Raw genomic sequence first — 21,062 nt, 5'->3', positions numbered from 1 at the left:
ATTGTCATTATAAAGTTTTGTTTGTAAAGAAATGTTAACATCAAGATTAGAGTCAATATATGTTTCATATATATTCCAGTCGGCTCGAAAATAATAGAAAGTGTAGCTGATAGGATTGAGAATCGCTTCATGGGATATTTGGAATGTAACAGGGTCAATGTTTATAAGTGCATCGAAATGAGCTATCAGTGCGATGCTTCAGACAAATGTTTCGAACATCAAACAAATTGAAGCAACCTCTAGGCCAGGCTCTTTGATTCAGGAGAGGAAACAAAAAGTTCCGCCAATTGTAGTCAGTTGTTCCGAATTTGGAGAATTTTGGAAGGAGATCTTGAACTAAATAAAGAGAGTCAAGATTTCCATCCAAATTGCAAAGAAAGAAGACTATCGCGTTTTGCCGGAAAGTCTCAAACATCGCGAACTTCTTCTCATACATCTTGAAGAAAAGAAGCTCAAATGGTTTATTTACATCAATCGCCTATAAGTCACCCGAAGTGATCAGATATGAAATTAATGATTTACTTGACTTTTCCCCAGTCCCAGAGAACCCACTCTGGCATTCGTCGGAAAGGTTTTTGTCATTCCTTACTTTTGTTTGATAGGCACTCCGTGCACGTGGTCACTACTGTGCCAAGTTGATACTAGCATTTCTTCAGGTTCATAGCTACAGAATCTGTCCCGAAATGCAGGTAGATCACTTTTACGTGGTGCGTTACAAGGTAAGATCCACCGGAGCAGCAAGGACGAAATTCCAGGGGCTTAACGGACCCCCCCCCAGGATTTCTGCGAGTTGGGGTGTTGTGCAGGATGTGGTGAAGATCACAGTGGGCTGTGATGAACCTTCATAACAACCACAAAAATCCGAGCCGCTAGCCCAAACTAATAGGAGCTTGCGCTGTTGAACGCATTCTTCACATCCAGAGTGACAACCGCGCAGTAACGGATGCCGCTCCTTTTATGCTCGATTGCCACCTCAGCTGCCTGAACGACCGACTGGATGGCGTCCAGCGTAGATTTACCTTTTCCGAATCCAAACTGGTTGTTGGACAGGCCGTCCGCACTCTCCGTATACGATACTAGCCTGTTGAGAATCAACCTCTCCAATAACTTGCCCGTCGTATCTAGTAGACAGACAGGTCTATACGCCGACGAGTCACCTGGTGGTTTCCCCGCCTTTGATAGTAACACCAATTTCTGTCGCTTCCACACCTCCGGGAAGATTCCTTGATCAATGCAGCGTTGCATCGTGGTTCTGGACATGTCCGGATTAGCGTTGGGCGATTTTGAATCGATGTTCCGAAAATCGATGTTTTCATTCCGATTAATCGATTTTTTGAATCGATGTTTGAAGCACCCAAAATCAGGTGAATCGATTCTCTTCATTCGATTTTTTAATTCTATTCATTTTGTTGAAATTGATAAATAGTTCTTAATGAGTTACTGAAAATAAAATCAAATTTTGAATCAGCCTTGAAGTAGTAAATCTGCTCAATTGATTTTCAAAACTGATTTGATCAAAAGATGTTGAAATTGAATGCAAATGTATTTGGTCTCATTTCAAACTTCATAAATTTTGATTTGCATCCGATTCGAATCGATTCAAAAACATCGATGTAGAGAATTCGATTAAATCGGTGAATCGATTCGGCAATTCAAATGTGAATCGATTCAGTAACATCGATGTTCTGGGCAAATTTGCCCAACGCTAGTCCGGATCCGCGTTCACTGCCGCTTTTAAGGTAACATTCGGGATATCATCGGCAGAGTTGCACAATATCGGTCATATCAGCTGATGGCTGATGGAGTAAAACTATCAATATCAGTTGCGAACTATCAATATCATTTGGATGTGACAACCAACAGCTGTGATGCGACACAATCACTGCAGAATGAGTGATCACGTGGTAATTTCCCACGCTATTAATGTTTTTCAGTGACCAACACACAGTTTTAATCCGTCTGCAGCACTATCAAGAATATCGCACTGATAAATTGCAATTTTATTTGTTTAATTTAAGGCTAAACTTGAGCCATCAGTGATATCCATAGTCTATCGCCATCAATGCACTGGTGATGGAGTAGAGAGCATGATGTTGATGTGATATGGAATGATCCGAATTGTATCGCAGTCGGCCTGTACAAATCAGCAAATTTCAAGCGTTGATAGTGACAGCAAGCAACTCTGATCATCGGGTGCCGGTGCCTTGTTTGACGCGAATGATTTCACGACTTCTGCCAGCTCTTAATTCGTCACTCTCGCCAATTCTTCTCCTTCATGGGCATGGGCTTATGGGATGGTGCGGGAAGAGTACATCGATTATCGATTGCAGCAACTTGGGCGACTTCTCTTGGCACCTTTGGTATTAGCCATTACCACTCTGTAGGCGTCACCCCATGGACTAGAATTGGCACTCTCACATAGACTATCAAAACATGCCCGTTTTCGACTCTTGATTTCCTTTTTGAGAGCCATCTTTGCCTCTTCGAATGCTGCACCGCGTTTTTCTCTTTGTGCTTCTGTACGTATGCGTTGCATTCTTCGTCTAGCCCGAAGGCAGATTGCTTGAAGAATTGCAATTGATTCGCACCACGAGTACACTGGCGGCCTGTTCTCTCCAGGAGGGGCTTTTCTCGGCATGGAAGCATCACACGCTCGTGATATCACAGCAATTAGCTCTTCACCGTTTAGGTCCAGAGTGTTCCGTTTCCGCCTCAGGGCTGCAGTGAATACTTCGCCGTCGAAGCACGCTGTTTTCCATCCTCTGGCTTGGGTCGAGTTACATTGCGCTGGTTTCCACCCGCCTGGTATTATACTATAGCGAATCGATTGATTCTAAGAGCGCTTAGAACGGGCAGAAACCTGAAGCGGTTGAAATGAACGTATAGGATCATGTGCTTAAGAGTAGCAAGTGCATATTAAATGGTTTCTAAAGAGGCCTTGTGCATTATAGCCAGGATGACGCCCACCGGGCTCATTATCGAGGACGATGTTCAATGCTTCAACCAAAGAGGTACCAGAGGAGTCCGCAACGCGTGTAAAGAGGCAACGCTCAGAAGTTGGCAGCAGGAATGGGATAACTCCACTAAACGTAGATGGACCCTTTGGCTAATAGCAAATTTGTCAGATTGGTATAGTAGAAACCATAGGAAAGTGAAATTCGACCTGACGATGTTTCTGTCAGGACATGGATGCTATAGGCAAAACACTTTGATTCAAATTCCGAACAGCACGAATAAAGCGTATACAAATGAATAATTTCGCAAATAAATGTATCTGAGCTTGTTCTACTGGTCTCTACTGGCCTGCCATTTCCTTGTAATTTGATGATATATTTCAGCGAAACATTTCAACTGAACCGCCATACAAAAACGAAGTGTTCGGAATATGAGTCTGTTCGGAATTATCCAGTTTTCCTGCAACGAAGTATTAGAAGCTATCACCGAACTCGATATTTCGAAAGGCCAGGGCACAGACGCCGTTCCCCATCTCCTGCTATGGAATTGCTCTACTACGTTAGCTGAGCCTATCACCAAAATCTTCAATCGTTCTCTCAGTGAGAAGACATTTCCAGCATTGTGGAAACAGGCTTGCATTGTCCCTGTTCACAAATCTGGGAATTGCAGTTCTGTCTCTAACTATCGTGGCGTTTCTATTCTGTGTTGCATGAGCAAAATATTTGAAAACATGGTGCATAGCATATTGTACAATGTAGCAGTTCCGATCATCTCCAATACTCAACATGACTTCATGAGGCGCAACAGCAAATCTCATGTCCTACGTTACCACACTATCTCGTGAATCGGAGCATAGACGTCAAGTTGATTCCGTTTATATCGATTTCGCAAAGGCTTTTGACATCGTTCCACATGTTACAATCGTCAATAAAATGAGCATATCGCATTTCCAGATTGGATCATAGAGTGGCTACGTTCGTATTTATCAGACCGATCCGCATTTGCTATGTATTTTCCGGCTTAGAATAGAACTATGGATGACATGACCTGTTCCGGTGGTAAGAGTCCACCAAACAGGGTAACCCCAATTCAAGGTGTGAAGCGAAAAACCGTGCGTCCTCGAAGTCTAACATCAGCAAGGACCTCAAGCAGGCCCTGTTCAGACTTCGTAAGTCGGTGTTGGCGGCCAAGCAGAACCATGCTGAACCCATGGCGACTGTGGCAGCGGCAGAACCCGTGGAATTGAAGGTGCCGAAGTCTACCCAGACAGAGCCCTTCGTTTTCGCGGGTAGCCCCAAAAGTGCGGAAGCGAATGCTTACAACAAGCAATCGCAGAAGCGTGCGAGGCAGCCGTTAGGGGAGGAGCTACCCGGCGGCGCTCGCAAGGCCAGGCGAATATTAACCCCGAAAGTCGGCAGAAGTGCCGGAAAATCGGACCCCAGCCAGGCGTCTTGGAAAGCCGAGAAGGGTGGGCCCGAAAAGGCTGGCCCCTCACGGATTGATGGGAACAGGGGCTTGCGACCTTTGAGAGGTCCTCAATCACCACAGATTAGAGCGGATCAGGGGGGACGCCCCCTGGACAACCGTAGAGCGAAAGAAGAAGAAAAAGAAGCAGGAAGTGCAGGAGCGCAGGGATACCAGGCCAAAGAAAGGGAGGAGGGTAGGTGCCAAGTGCGATAAGGGTGATGCGATCATCATTAAGACGGAAAAGTTCAAGTACTCGGAAGTCTTGAAGGCGATGCGCAGCGACGCGAAGCTCGCAAATCTAGGAGCCGACGTACGCAGTGTCAGACGCACTCGTACAGGTGAAATGATCCTCGAGCTTAAGCGCGACAAGGAGTGCAAGGGCGCCGCCTACAAAAGTTTGACGGAAGAGGTCCTTGGCGAGGGTGTCGAGGTGAGGGCTCTAACACAGGCAGTGACTCTGAAGGTGATGAACCTTGACGAGATCACCGACGCAGAAGAGCTCGTCACGGCACTGCGGCAACAGTGCGAGATGCAGGTGCCCACCGCTGCCGTTCGGCTACGGAAAGGTCCGGCAGGAACTCAGGTGGCCTTAGTACAGCTACCTGTGGCGGACACAAATAAGTCCGCTAAGGTAGGTAAGATCAAGGTTGGTTGGTCAGTATGCTCACTGACTATACACGAGCAACCGGTAATCTGCTTTAGGTGTAGAGAACCAGGACACAAGTCCTGGGGCTGTAAAGGCCCTGATAGGACCAAGTTGTGTAGGCGATGTGGTGAGGAAGGTCATAAGGCACTAGGCTGCAAGAACCCTCCCAAGTGCTTGATTTGTAGTATGTTGATGCTTTCGACTGATTATAGTTAACACCGGGGGATTTTTCGGCTTTCAGTCTAGTGATAGCGATTAAAACGTAATGTTTTTTCTACGCCCGACATTTCATTGGGCTATGCCATCTTTTTCAAGGGTTCTAAAAAGGTTGAACAAGGCTTAATTTAAAAATTTAAAATGCACAAATGGAAACATTAACAACTTACATAAAAATAGGTTCTTTGTCTGGTGGTCTATACATAACATAGATAATCGTCAAGCAAACAGTTTTCATCAATTTCCTAAAAGTCAAATTACACACATTTAGATTTACAGTCACAAAAATGATGGATAAATACTAACTATACAATTGGACACAGAAAAAGTAAAAATTACAGGCACTGGACAACTACTCGATCTTACTCGTCACTTTACTATGATGTTCAAACAGTCATTTTGTACTTATTCTATGAAAGTTATGTTGAGGGTTATATATTGTTTGCAAGTCCAGTGGGGCACATTTAGCTATTGGGTATTATTGTCGTTATTATTTGTATTGGTCTGATAAATGGATATCTGTCTGTCTATGTGATTTGTTTTGGTTTTCGTCTTAAATGTGTGTAGAATCCCTGCATAAGTTGTACTCAAACTGTCACAGTCGCTTCGTTTGTTTACCGTCTTGTCCGTGTTGATGATGTGGCACACTTCCAAGATGGGAAGACGGTATTCCGCTCGGCTTCCGGGAAGGGAGGTCCACCGTAGAAGCTATTCTGACGGTTAAGAAAACCGCTGAGATAGCACTCAAGCGTAAGAGGAGGGGGATTCGCTACTGCGCAGTAGTGACTCTGGATGTAAGGAATGCATTTAATAGTGCCAGTTGGGCGGCTATTGCTGATGCGCTCCTGCGTCTGGGGATACCCGAGTACCTGTACAAGATTCTCAGAAATATTAGTCTATGACACAGAGGTGGGTCGGGAGTGCTTTCACATAACCTCAGGAGTCCCGCAAGGTTCCATCCTGGGTCCAGTGTTATGGAATGTCATGTACGACGAGGTGTTGAGATTAAAATTCCCGGCGGGTGTGGTCATCGTTGGCTTTGCCGACGATATTACGCTGGAGGTCTACGGTGAATCGATCGAAGAAGTGGAATTGACTACAGCCCACTCGATTGACGTCTATATGCGACTTGGGTGTTATTATCGACGAAAAGCTTAAATTCAACGAACACATAGGGGTTACCGCGGTCAAAGCCTATTCCGCACTTGGATTTATTCGTCGGCATGCTGCAGATTTCACAGACATTCATGCACTGAAAACTCTCTAGTGCTCACTAGTACGAAGTATACTTGAATACGCTGCTTCCGTATGGTGTCCTTATTATTCTACGCTGGTTCTCAAAATTGAACGTGTACAAAGGATCGCGTCGACGCTCCAGATCGATGCCGCTTGATCGGTTCGGAGACTCTATCGCAACGACGTGTTTCGATGTAGTGTGTGTTTATTTTCGAAATCATTCAGAGCAACATCGACAGACCTGTGCTCGTTGAACAAATTCCTTTGTACGTGCCACCCCGTCAGTTTCGTTACTCCTTGATGATAGCAATACCACGCCATCGGACGATTTATGGCCATTTTAACGCACTTGATTTCTGCCTACGAGAATTCAACAAATTCAGCGATTCGTTCGATTTCAATGTGTCAAAAAATATTTTTGTTAATAGGATAAGAGATAGAATTTATTAAAGTACATAATATTAAGTTTACAGTCTGTGTGACCTGTAGTCAAAGACGGTAAGCAAATAAATAAACTTTCTCGAAGGTACGACTTTTATGTTGATGTTTGAGGTTATGGCTTTCAGTCTTAAATAAAACTCAAAAAACGGATTTTTGCTTACATCCGACGTTTCAGACACATGTATTGTGCCTTTTTCAAGGATTAGTTGTGTTCCGTTTTATCGTTTGCCTGCGTTTTCAGTTCTGCGACCCGGATCGTTTTCGGATTTCTACTCCTGTATAGTACCCGAGCGAGGAATTCGTTTTATGCTGTTGGACAAATGTTACCTATGCTGTGGGAAAACGATAAAACGGAACACAACTAATCCTTGCAAAAGGCACAATTGTGCTTATTCTGCGCGGCGTGTGAGGTGAGACGAGTCGAATGAGGTGACAATTGTCGACTCGCTCCCATTTGATTAACATTAGTCGTCTCACGTCACTCGCGGTGAGAGCGACTCGTCTCGACTCACACGCCGCGCAGAATAAGCACAAATATATGTGTCCGAAACGTCGGATGTAAGCAAAAATCCGTTTTTGAGTTTTATTTAAGACTGAAAGCCATAACCTCAAGCACAAATAAATAAATGCAAATGTAAATATGGATTAGCAGGAAGAAAGCTCCACAGAGGATTCAAATTAGAATTTTGTTGCCACGATTAATGAGTTATATATTTAGGGTAAGTTATGTTGAGTTCTTTAAAAGTGTTTCTTTTTGTCTCGTATGCAGGTGAAACCAACTCACCTGTAAAAATTGTGAACTGCTACGGCACATGAGATTTAATATTTTGTTCAAAAAATATTGATAATAGAAGCAATTGTAATGATTTACGGAAAATTATTTAAATTGTAATGATAAATAGCATAACCATGGAGCAGTTTTGGAATTTATATGGAGCATTTTTAATTTCTTGTAGTCGCATAAGCCTTTTCCCATTCGACGCGAGTTATGTAAAAAGAAAAGGAAACCGACTTGCAAACTGCCGCCAAGCATCGCAATGCAACCGGTAACTGTAACTGTTTATTTGTTTATCCTTATTGCAACCGTCTTGAAGGTATAAAATTAAGTGAGAGAGAGCAATTGAGGACATGACATGAAGCGGGCCCTGATTGGGAGCCATCAGGATGCAATTAAAGTGTTATTATTACAGGTCGAAACTGGAGCTAGCTGTGGACTGATTATCGGTTGTTTGACTTTGGAGGCTGGGAAAATGGAATCCGTGTTTTTAATTCTTCGTTTTTTTCGTTTTGCTCTGCTTTGTCTCGGCGCTGGAGACAATTGTACAATCGGCAATCGATTCGTGAGATTATTTGCTTGCCCATAGCGAACCCAGGGACGGAGGATTCATTAAGCTCATTACAGATTTCGAGGAATTCCGAGCTTGGCTTAATAATGGATGCTCAACTTTATGACGCTTTCGCATTTTAACAATGGCACGCCGAGGACATATAATTTTGAAAAGTAAACTTTATTTGCGGAGGATATATTTTATTTACTTAAATTTTCATTGGATTGGCAACCTCTTAAGGCAATGGAATTCTTATGGATTGTTTAATTTGCAAAACATTGTTTAACCAGAATTTCTTATTTTTGCAGTCTTTTGCTCATTCGATTAAACATGTAGGTCAAAAATCAATCAAGAAGGTATGCTGATTTCCTCTTTCTACATTTTTTCCCGGGTAAAGGAGCTACCATGCTACCATGTTTGAATGTCAAAATTTGATAATAGTTCATTTGAAATTAGAGTTACAATAACACAAAAATTTTTATGGCTAAAAGCAAAAGAAAATAAATTATTTTGCCATTATTATAACAAATCAATGACAAAACCATTAACATATGGAAATAGCATAGCATAGCATAGCATAGACTGACTGTACATGTCAATGGTTGCTACTCCGTGATTGATCGGAACTGGTAAGAATTGCACTACGATCCAAATGAATAAGGGATGGGAGTTTCCACTTACTCTCGAAGTGCAATTTTAGCAGATCTAATATTATTGATCAATAACGGCGCCGGCCAAGTCCTTACAGTCAGTTGGGATGGAGAAGGAATGTTAGGGTATAATGATTGTTGCTTCTAGAGACCGAGAATACCTCTGCATCTCCACAATCACCACGGGAAGGGTGTTTATTAGTGAGGGAGGAAAAGATCTGGTAGTCACCTCTGGTCGGTGATGCGATCCATGGACAAGGGGGAAATATACGACTTATATTTAAAGCTAGTTTTGTATTTTTGTCTCAAGAAATTTTGGTAGAAGCTTTAAAAAATACGTCAACATCTAAAATGTCGAACAATTCAAAAGACGTTTTTATTAATGACGAAAACTGAAAATTACATGTATATATTTTAACTTATATAAAACAGGAATAATGCCGACACTTGTAGCGACGAACCATACATAGTTTGTTTGAAAATGACATATGAGTATTACTGTGCATTTTGTCTCGATATGGTAGAAGTTTTAAAAAATACGTCAACATTCACAATGTCGAACAATTCAAAATGTCAAAAAGAGAAAAATATATGTATATTTAAATTGTATAAGAAAATAGCATAATGCCGACACTTATAGTGACGAACCATACAAAGTTTGTTTTGATATTACATAAGAGTTACGCTTTTAAGAAAAAATGTGTTATCATAAGCATGAAACGAACTCACCAGTTGGTAATCCATTCTCGACTGAACACAAATCTGACACTGACAGCAAAACTTCTTGGCATGCCGAAAACAAACCGTCTTGCTTAGGCCTTCCCAAATACCTACCCAGCAAGACGCTCCAAAACAGGAAAAAAATAAAAAATCTCCGGAGACGAAAACGCGCGAAATCGTGTGCAAAATCTATCGGACGACGCAAAACCGAACCGTCCTGCTTGGGCCTCCAAAACCATTAACATATGGAAATAACTGATTAAGTTATTATTGAGATTTCGATTTCAGAATAATAACGTGAAGTAATTTGTGGCCCCTAATAGGAACACTTAGCTGAGAGCCAGCTACTAGTCCAGTTGAAACGTAATCCTAGAACGAAGAAGTTCGTTGATAAGCCATTCATCAATTTCAATCATAGTTCAAACTGAAAAATAACGTCACATCAGCAATGAATGTAGTTCCCAACTGCACTGCGAACTACACATCTTCCTCAACCAAATGCCCAGCAGCACTCCAACAGTGTGTTGGCTTGATTAAGTGCTAAAATGTCGTAAATCAAACCGGAAACGACCGAATCCCGCCGACACACGTAGTTAGGTGAGGCACGTCCCCATATGAATAGATTAGCGGCGATTTTTTCATACCCCTGCAAGACTCATTTAGATTTTAATGAATCCGAATTCTCGTGACGGTCATCATCGGCTCCCGCCGGTTGCGTGGGTGCTTCGACGTAATCTTCCTCACCCTGGCCGAATTGTCGCCATGCAATCCGAAGCCTCGCGGCCAGGTGAGAAACGCCACTAATGAAGTTCGCGAGAGATTGGCTGCGGGTCATCAGTTCCCGTCGTCGCCAATTCGTTCCGGTTGTGGCAAATGATGTCGTTTTGTGCGGGGGGATTAATGGATTCAGAGCAGAGCGGGGGTTATCTATGGAATTACGTGACGAAGCGAACAAATTGAAGCTGAGCGTGGTTTTCTCGGTTGAGGGTAGGTCATTGGCGCCACACGGAAGGAAGTTGAGAGAATTAGTAAATCATCAGAAGGTAGATAGGGTTTGCGAGGATGCGTTGTTAAAATATCTTGCTGGCCCAATATTCTGAATGAACATGAAGAGCGCCATAAAAAAAAATCAAACTATTAGAAACAGATCAAATGTAATTATTTTTTTTAATAGGCTTGCTGTAAAACTGATTTTTTGAAATGCGATGAGTAAACAATCGACTGAAATTCAGCCAGCAAAGAATTCCTATTGTCTATACTTCTAACAAGAAGAGAACTAGCATAATATGATGTTCTAGATCGCGGCATGAAAATGTAATACCTCTCGGGCTTCTTAACCGAATAAGTTTACAATGCAAGTATGCAGGCCATTTTTTGGTTACAATTGTGTGCAGTAAAAACACGGATCTATCTAAGGGAAAATTGTTAAATGAACAACGAAAAAATCAACGATTTGTGTAGGTGAGTAGCAGGAGCATACCAGCTCATGAACAATTTCAGTTTTGTATCAGTCTTTAGAAAATCTGTATTATATCGTAATGTGCGTAAAACCGAATAAATCTTTCCACATTGTTTCAGAATGGAACTGTCCCATTCAAAGTTACTTTGAATAGTTACGCCCAAACTAACAACTTTGTCAGCGTAAGTAATTGGTATACCGTTTAAACTTAAGATCGGTTTGTCATGACTACGGCTCAGGCGTGTGATGTAACATTCGAGAATTTAACATCAACGAATTATCTGAAGCCCATGATGATATTCTTGATAAATTCTCATTGATCAAATATGCAGCAGCATCACTAGTCATTCCAGACACATTAACATATATTTGGACGTTGTCTGCAAATAAGTGAATTTGGCATTCGTTAAGCCTAAGCGGTAGATCATTAATATAAATGGAAAATAATAAAGGACCTAAGGCGGCATCCACAAATTACGTAACGCTCTAGGGGGAGGGGGGAGGTAGGCTCAAGCGTTACGGCTCATACAAAAATTAGAAAATTTCCATACATAAAACGTTACAAGGGAGGAGGGAGGTCGTTAAAAATGTCCAATTTTAGCGTTACGTAATAAATGAACGCTGCCTAACACGGATCCTTGAGGAATTCCGGATAAAATTGGAAGGTAATTAGAAAAACAATCATTTACAAAAACTGTCTGGTTCCTATCTATAAGATATGTATGAATAAGTCTAACGGCATCATATGAAAATCTACAATTCTGTTCAAGCTTATTACAAAGTTTAACATGAGAAATGGTGTCGAAGGCTTTGGAGAAGTCGAGCAACAAGAGAACTACTGATCCTCCTTTAACTAAAACGAGACCGATATCATCGCATACAACATTGCCGTTTTGTTGCTATGTTATTTGCGGTAACCTGATTTGTGTTGCGATAAAGGATTGTTACCAGATTGATAACAAGTATTTGATTTTTAACAACCGTTCGAAAGCCTTTGAAATTGCACTTAAAATGCTGATAGGTCAAAGGTTCTCCAGTCAGTTTTCCGTGGATGTTTTTTTTAATGGGTACTATTTTAGAATACTTCCAAATTTTAGAATAGATACCACTTTTGATAATACTTTTGAAAATATGTTTTTATGGCTTCATAATTAGTGGAAGTATATTTTTTATAAGTTTTAAGGGTACAGGTATGTTCCGTTTTAATCACGTTCCGATTTTGTCACGTTCCGATTTCGTCAACAAATTATTCCGTTTTCATCAACATAAAAATAAACATTTTTTTTTGAATTTTTTTAATGCTTGAATATAGCATAGCAGCAGGTTGCTACTCCGTGATTGATCGGAACTGGTAAGAATTGCACTACGATCCAAATGAATAAGGGATGGGAGTTTCCGCTTACTCTCGAAGTGCAATTTTAGCAGATCTAATATTATTGATCAATAACGGCGCCGGCCAAGTCCTTACAGTCAGTTGGGAAGGGGAAGGAATGTTAGGGTATAATGATTGTTGCTTCTAGAGACCGAGAATACCTCTGCATCTCCACAATCACCACGGGAAGGGTGTTTACTATTGAGGGAGGAAAAGATCTGGGAGTCACCTCTGGTCGATGATGCGATCCATGGACAAGGGGGAAATATACGACTCATATTTAAAGCTAGTGTTGTATTTTTGTCTCGAGAAGTTTTTGGTAGAAGCTTTAAAAAATACGTCAACATCTATAATGTCGAACAATTCAAAAGATGTTTTTATTAATGACGAAAACTGAAAATTACATGTATATATTTTAAATTATGTGAAACAGGAATAATGCCGACACTTGTAGTGACGAACTATACATAGTTTGTTTGAAAATTACATATGAGTATTACTGTGCATTTTGTCTCGATATGGTAGAAGTTTTAAAAAATACGTCAACATTCACAATGTCGAACAATTCAAAAGATAATTTTTAATAATGTCTAAAAGAGACAAATATATGTATATTGAAATTGTATAAGATAAAAGCATAATGCCGACACTTATAGTGACGAACCATACAAAGTTTGTTTTAAAATTACTTAAAAGTTACGCTTTCAAGAAAATATGTGTTATCACAAGCATGAAACGAACTCACCAGTTGGTAATCCATCCTCGACTGAACACAAAACTGACACTGACAGCAAAACTTCTTGGCGTCTCGAAAACAAACCGTCTTGCTTGTGCCTTCCAAATACCTAACCAGCAAGACGCTCCAAAAACAGAAAAAAATCTTTGGAGACGAAAACACGCGCGAAACCGTGAGCCAAATCTATCGGACGACGCAAAACCGAACTGTCCTGCTTGGGCTTCACGAAGCACTACCCAGCAAGACGCTCCGAAACAGGAAAAAAAAAAAAAATCTCCGGCGACGAAAACACGCGCGAAACTGTGTCTTGAATTTTTTTAATGCTTGAATATAAACTAAAAACTTATTTTGAAGTTATTAAATGTTTTTCTACATGCTTAGGTTTGATATTTCGACTTTATGTCAGTGTTCATCACCTTCGATACATTATAGATGTCAAGTCATATACGATTCAATAAGGTTTGACTCCTTCATATCCGCTATCCAATTAGAGTTTTCATACTTAGCATGGGTTGTTGGACAAGATTGACGTGTCTTTCAACAGTCGAGAATTGCTCTGGTCACGTCCTAGCAACCAGGCTTGACAGAACTCCTCTGCGATATAAAAATGAAGCGATTTTGATGTTTTAACACAGATCTTGATGATTCAACACAGATCCTCTAACGATTCGAGTAAGAGTGCAAAAAATACGAGGATTGTTTCTGATACTCTTTCTCTTTTGTTGCTATGCTCACATTTACTCACACTTTAAAAGAACTATTGAGTCTGCCGCCTGAACAAGACAGTCCTCGCGGAGTTGTGATGGTATTCTTTTCTATGGAATTTTGCTCTGTTCTGCATCTTCCTCGCTTCGTTGCTTCTCTGTTTATTTTTTTTTTCGCTCCCTCGCAAAGAGGCAAAAGCATTAAGCTATTTTATAGTATGTCACTGAACTCTGATGATGCTGTGGAGTATCAAGCCTGCTAGCAACAACTGGAATTTGTGATACGTACTTAAGAGAGTTGTACAGATCTCTCCTTTTTCTTAACACTTCAGTCGTCGCACTGTTGTATTTTGTATAACACTGCTGAAAAAACCTCGCTATTTGTTCACAAAAGCAGCGCAGTGGTTCAGACGGTGGAAAACCGCGTGACAACTGGAAGGTTAATATGGCATAATAGAATTTTCGACGTGAATGTGATAGACATATTTCAATTAGTTATCAGTTCTTTGTTATAAGGGTCAAGGATAACCTGAGAATGAGATCAAGAATGTTTTAGTAATGGCAAGGGACATGATCGAGTACATTTTATTTTTGATAAGACTATGGACCCCGTCATATTTGGTACATTACATATCTTTTATCTCTCAAACTCTATAACATTGCACAGATTATAGCAACATCCATTGATTAGGTCCTGTTGCAAGGATAAGGGAAAAGGTCCAGCAAAACTTAACAATCTATTGTAATATTTGGAATCTCCATACAATTAGTTTGCATCAAGGAAGAGGGAAAAGGACTGAAATGGGAGACAATTTGAGAAACTGTTGATATTGGATGGTCCCACGTCATGCACTTTCCTATCTCAAATTTGTTGGGATCTTGATATTTGAGTAGACACGCGCCTCTTCTTCACGCGGAGAGCAAAAGTTTAATAACGAGCTTATACCAACTGCCATACGCTTATTCATAAACTTAACAAAAGAAATTCTAAAAAAAATAAATTTGGTTATGCTTGTTCTGGAGTTTGTACACTTTTGTGTTTTTGATAAACCTATTCAATATTGCTTTACTAAAGAAAGCACTAGAACTTTAGTGTAGTTTAGTGGTAACCCATTCGTGATCTAACGCATCGTTTCCCAAACTTGGCTTTCGTGACCCCCCGGCCTGTCAGCTCCTCGCTTTGCAAGAAGTACAAAAAGCTAGGTGACGAGACGTTGAGAGGTCGTGAAATCCAAGTTTGGGAAACGATGATAGCTAAAAGGTGAAAGTAGCACTGTTCTAGAATAACGCATCCCAGTCAAAGTTGGTAGTGATAACATTAGATGAAAAATCACCACAATCATTTTACAGAATAGATTTTGACAATCCAAAGCACAGGAAACCGTATATATTCATTTAAGCTTGCAAAACTCATGCAACATAACCCCACATTTAATCGCTAATCGGTTGTCAAAAATGTAAAAAATGTACCTTGGCAAAAAAAACTCACAGTTGACAACTGCGGAAATGTTTATAAAAACAGTAAGCTGAGAAAAAGGCTCTTCCTCAGTTGGAATGTAATACCACAAAAAAGAATAATAAGTAGAAGGAAGATGATGAAGAGAAATAAAAAGTTTCTTGTTAAATCTTTCTTGAAAAAAAAAACACAATGATCAGCGTGACCTACTTTCTTGTACAGCTAAACCTCCATGAGCCGATGTTCCATTACTCGATATCGACTCATGGAATCATACTAAAAATCAAATTTCATGGTAACTATGATGATCCCTTAAAACGGCTCTCCATAGCATTGCAGACCCTGTAGTCTGAAGTCTGTAAGTCGTAGACGAAATAGGCCTATCTGTCAAGATAAGCAACACATATTAGAATGTAAAGGTATTTGCTCGCCTTACTAGTGATTTTAGTATTTTATTTTTTGCAAAGAGTGAAGTGTTAAAGTTCAATTAGTACTCTTGATATATCACAGTTGATCTATCACAGTTCATAGCATTTGTTAGAACCCGAGACGGACTGAAATAAACCGTTTCCCTACGCTTCCATTATTTCGCCATTATAGCACGCCTTTCCTTATGCTTGATACATAGGCAGTCTGCTAACCAAATCGGCAAGCCTCTCTGCCATAAAAAATACCCCACACCGTCACCCTTCCCGCATGAACTGGCGTAGACGCAGTGGTATATACGGTCTACCGTGGAAGCCAGTTGAATGCATCATCAATTCCTCCCCCTTTCCCTCATTGGCCTGCATTCTGACGTGGCAGGCACCATTGTTGCCTTAAAATAGAAGATCACCAGCACTTATACATTAAGGGTGTCTGTTAATCCCATGCAGTCATCTGGTTGGTTCTTTGTGTTAGTGCAGCTGATCTGGCGATACTGGAGTAGCAACCACGGGCGGCCAATCAAGCTCAAGCTCAAGATAATCGGCTGCTCTTCTGCAGTTTCTAGCCTGACGATAAATAATGAATATGTTGCTATTTAAGCTAAATTATCACCTATATGGTTTCGCATTAAGCGTTCTACACAGTGTATTCTGTGCTTTTTAGCCATTGGCGACTTTCAGATTGCAAAAAGCTTAATCCTGCCTAGTTTGGGTAGTGGCTGCGGTAAGGATAGCTCAGAGTAATCTTCAGCATAAAAGAACAGCAACAATCAATCTTTGCAGACTCATGCAAAATGGTAAAATCCAAGTGGCACTAGAAAGAACCTTACTTTCGTAGAAGGAACTTCTATCTAGGTAACCTTGTGGACCCATTTTTTGCTACCTTCAGCTAACTTGAAATGGTAAACTCGTGCTCCATGCCTCGCGCATGAGTGCTCGTTAATAACGCAATCGTTGCGACACTCATTTCTGAGTTAACTACATGTGCTGTCACAATCGATGTTTCAAACGAGTTTTCTTACACTGAGTAACAAAAGACCTTCCGCTGGTTGTGGGCAGTAATGTCAATGTTCATCATATCATCTGGGGCAGCTAAGATTTCAATTTGATAGGCTCCAGTCTGAAGTAGTACAGATCTTATATTATTTATTATAGGCAATCGTCCAATCTTCATGGTATCTGCTAGAGAAGAAGTGTTAGGCATTACGCTCTGCTCGCATAGAATCAGTCACGAATTTACGAATTGGCATGTATCAGATGAGGAATCAATATCTGATCATCGCTACATATTCTTTGAACATGAAAAAGTAACAGCGCAGACTCTTCATTTTAGGAATCTCCGGTCAACAACCTGGGAACTCTATATTTAATTTATTGCGACTAAACTTCATGAATATCTTTCGTCCATTGAAAATCCAAGTGGATGATGCCGTTGATACTACAACATCCTACATTATGGAAGCTTTTGAAGAAGCATGTCATCTGCGGTCTGTGAAGACTACAAGAGGGACCTCATAATGGAATTTCGATCTGACTAGACTCAGGAAACAATGTAGAAGGAGTTGGAACAGACACCGTTCAGCTGGATCAGAGCTGTTCAAGTCGGCTTTCCAATCACGAATTTAAAAGCAATAACGATTTAACTAAAGTGAACTTTCGACGAAAAATTCAAAGCCAATTGTCTTCAGAAAACTTGTTTATCTCGTCAAATTCTACAACTTTGCTGAAGATACCTATAGGTATAGCTTACCTTCTATATGTTTAGTTATGTCAATTATAAAAAAAATCTTCAAAACATTCACTTTAGTCAAACCGTTACTGCTTTTGAACTTGTGAATGGAAAGTTTGCTCAAAAATATATGTTAAAATTCAAGTTATTTCTGAAGATCTGTGAAAACTTCATTCGAATCGGTCCATAAATGACTAAGATTTAACCCTCTAGAATTGATCATTTTGTATGAAAAATCAAATAAGTTGCAAATGTTTTCTCCAAGACTGTAAGTGATAATTTGAACTAAATAACAAGATATTCAAAATCCCACTCTTATTAAGCCTCAGGCTTGAGACTGAAGAATGACAGCCGATTATCTCGGAGAAACACAAGGTCACCTACACCATTTCTACGGGTAGCACAGGAAGGGCACAATACAGTGAAGGGCGCCCTGGTACTCCACAGGCTCGGTTAACGGTTTATTTAGACCCCTCTAACCATTCATTCCGGCGCGGTAAATGGCTGGGCATGGCGTACCTGCAGGAATAAAATAGACCTCTTTGTGCGGTCCGTAGCCTCTTGCCCAGCAACTCCTACCCCTCCCTCCTCGTGGTACTGGCCGGGGTACGAGTAACCTTGGGGAAGATCGGGTAACCAACGCCCGGTGGGAACTTTGGTCGTATGCTGACAGGGAAGGGGGGGTTTGCTTTTGCAAACCTGGAGCGTCTGTACTCCACGTTAGGAGCGGCTCACAACAGCGTCTGTTCCCCATGTCAGGGGCGGCTGATCATCGTCCGAGTGCCAGAGAAGGACTCTAAGCTAAACTGCGCACTATGGCCCTCCGAACATTTAGGGGGAATGGTCCTCCGGAAATCTAGGGGGTTGGTGGCGTAAAAACACATCAGCACAGGAACGTCAACGAGAGAATACGGACCGGAACAATCGGCAAAGACCACAGCGACGAAAATGGACTAGCGATTGGAAACTCGGTACGTGGAACTGCAAATCTCTCAACTTCATTGGAAGTACTCGCATACTCTCCGATGTACTGAAGACTCGTGGTTTCGACATCGTAGCGCTGCAGGAGGTGTGCTGGACAGGAGCATTGGTGCGAACGTTTAGAAGTAATCATACCATCTACCAGAGCTGCGGCAACACACGCGAGCTGGGAACAGCTTTCATAGTGATGGGTGATATGCAAAGGCGCGTGATCGGGTGGTGGCCGATCAATGAACGAATGTGCAAGTTAAGAATCAAAGGCCGATTCTTTAACTTCAGCATAATCAACGTGCATAGCCCACACTCCGGAAGCACTGATGATGACAAGGACGCATTTTACGCGCAGCTCGAACGCGAGTACGACCGCTGCCCAAGCCACGACGTCAAGATCATCATAGGAGATTTGAACGCTCAGGTTGGCCAGGAGGAGGAGTTCAGACCGACGATTGGAAAGTTCAGCGCCCACCGGCTGGCGAACGAGAACGGCCTACGACTGATAGATTTTGCCGCCTCCAAGAACATGGCCATTCGTAGCACCTATTTCCAGCACAGCCTTCCGTATCGGTACACCTGGAGATCATCTCAGCAGACAGAATCGCAAATCGACCACGTTTTGATCGATGGACGGCACTTCTCCGACATAACCGACGTCAGAACCTATCGTGGCGCCAACATTGACTCCGACCACTACCTGGTGATGGTGAAACTGCGCCCAAAACAATCCGTCATCAACAATGTACGGTACCGACGCCCGCCCCGGTACAATCTCGAGCGGCTGAAACAACCGGATGTCGCCAATGCGTACGCGCAGCATCTTGAGGCAGCGTTGCCGGATGAGGGCGAGCTTGATAGGGCCCCTCTTGAGGACTGCTGGAGATCAGTCAAAGCAGCCATTAACGACGCTGCCGAAAGCGTTGTCGGATTTGTGGAACGGAGCTCAAGAAACGATTGGTTCGACGAGGAGTGCCAGGAGGTTTTAGAGGAGAAGAATGCAGCGCGGGCTGCAATGCTGCAGCATGGTACGTGGCAAAACGTGGAACGATACAGACTGAAGCGGAAACAGCAAACCCGCCTATTCCGGGACAAAAAGCGCCGCCTGGAAGAGGTGGAATGCCAAGAGATGGAGTTGCTGTACCGTTCTCAAGAAACGCGGAAGTTCTATCAGAAGCTCAACACATCCCGCAAAGGCTTCGTGCCGCGAGCTGAGATGTGCCGGGATAAGGATGGGAGCATCTTGACGGACGGACGCGAGGTGATCGAAAGGTGGAAGCAGCACTATGATGAACACCTGAATGGCGCAGAGAACACAGGCACAGAAGGTCAGGACAGCGAATGCGATGGCTACGTCAACACAGCGGACAGCGGAAATCAACCAGCTCCCACCATGGGGGAAGTTAAGGATGCCATTGAACAGCTCAAGAACAACAAAGCCGCTGGCAAGGATGGTATCGGAGCCGAACTCATCAAGATGGGCCCGGACAGGTTGGCATCGGCTGATAGTCAGAATCTGGGAAATGGAACAGCTACCGGAGGAGTGGAAGCAAGGCGTTATATGCCCTACCTACAAAAAGGGCGACAAACTGGAGTGTGAAAATTATCGTGCAATCACCATCCTAAACTCCGCCTATAAAGTGCTATCCCAGATTCTCTTCCGTCGTCTATCACCTATAGCAAACGAGTTCGTGGGAAGTTATCAAGCAGGTTTCATCGACGGCCGCTCGACAACGGACCAGATATTTTCCGTGCGGCAAATCCTCCAGAAATGCCGTGAGTACCAGGTCCCTACGCACCATTTGTTCATCGATTTCAAGGCGGCATACGATAGTATCGACCGCATAGAGCTATGGAAAATCATGGACGAGAACAGCTTTCCCGGGAAGCTCACAAGATTGATCAGAGCAACGATGGACGGTGTGCAAAACTGCGTGAAGATCTCGGGCGAACACTCCAGTACGTTCGAGTCTCGGCGGGGACTACGACAGGGCGACGGACTTTCGTGCCTGTTGTTCAATATTGCACTTGAAGGTGTCATGCGGAGAGCCGGACTTAACAGTCGAGGCACGATTTTCACGAGATCCGGACAATTTGTTTGCTTCGCGGACGACATGGATATTATTGGGAGAAAATTTGAAACGGTGGCAGATTTGTTCACCCGCCTGAAACGCGAAGCAACAAGAGTCGGGCTAATGGTGAATGCGTCGAAAACAAAGTACATGCTGGTTGGCGGAACTGAGCGCGACAGGGCCCGCCTAGGAAGCAGTGTTACGATAGACGGGGATACCTTCGAGGTGGTGGACGAGTTCGTCTACCTCGGATCCTTGTTGACGGCTGACAACAATGTTAGTCGGGAAATACGAAGGCGCATCATCAGCGGAAGTCGTGCCTACTATGGGCTCCAGAAGAAACTGCGGTCAAGAAAGATTCACCCCCGCACCAAATGCACGATGTATAAAACGCTCATAAGACCGGTAGTCCTCTATGGGCATGAGGCGTGGACTATGCTCGAGGAGGACTTGCAAGCTCTTGGGGTTTTCGAACGCC

Source organism: Aedes aegypti, chromosome 3, assembly GCF_002204515.2.
Source record: "Aedes aegypti strain LVP_AGWG chromosome 3, AaegL5.0 Primary Assembly, whole genome shotgun sequence".
Lineage (NCBI taxonomy): Eukaryota > Metazoa > Arthropoda > Insecta > Diptera > Culicidae > Aedes > Aedes aegypti.
This window is presented reverse-complemented; position numbering follows the sequence as displayed.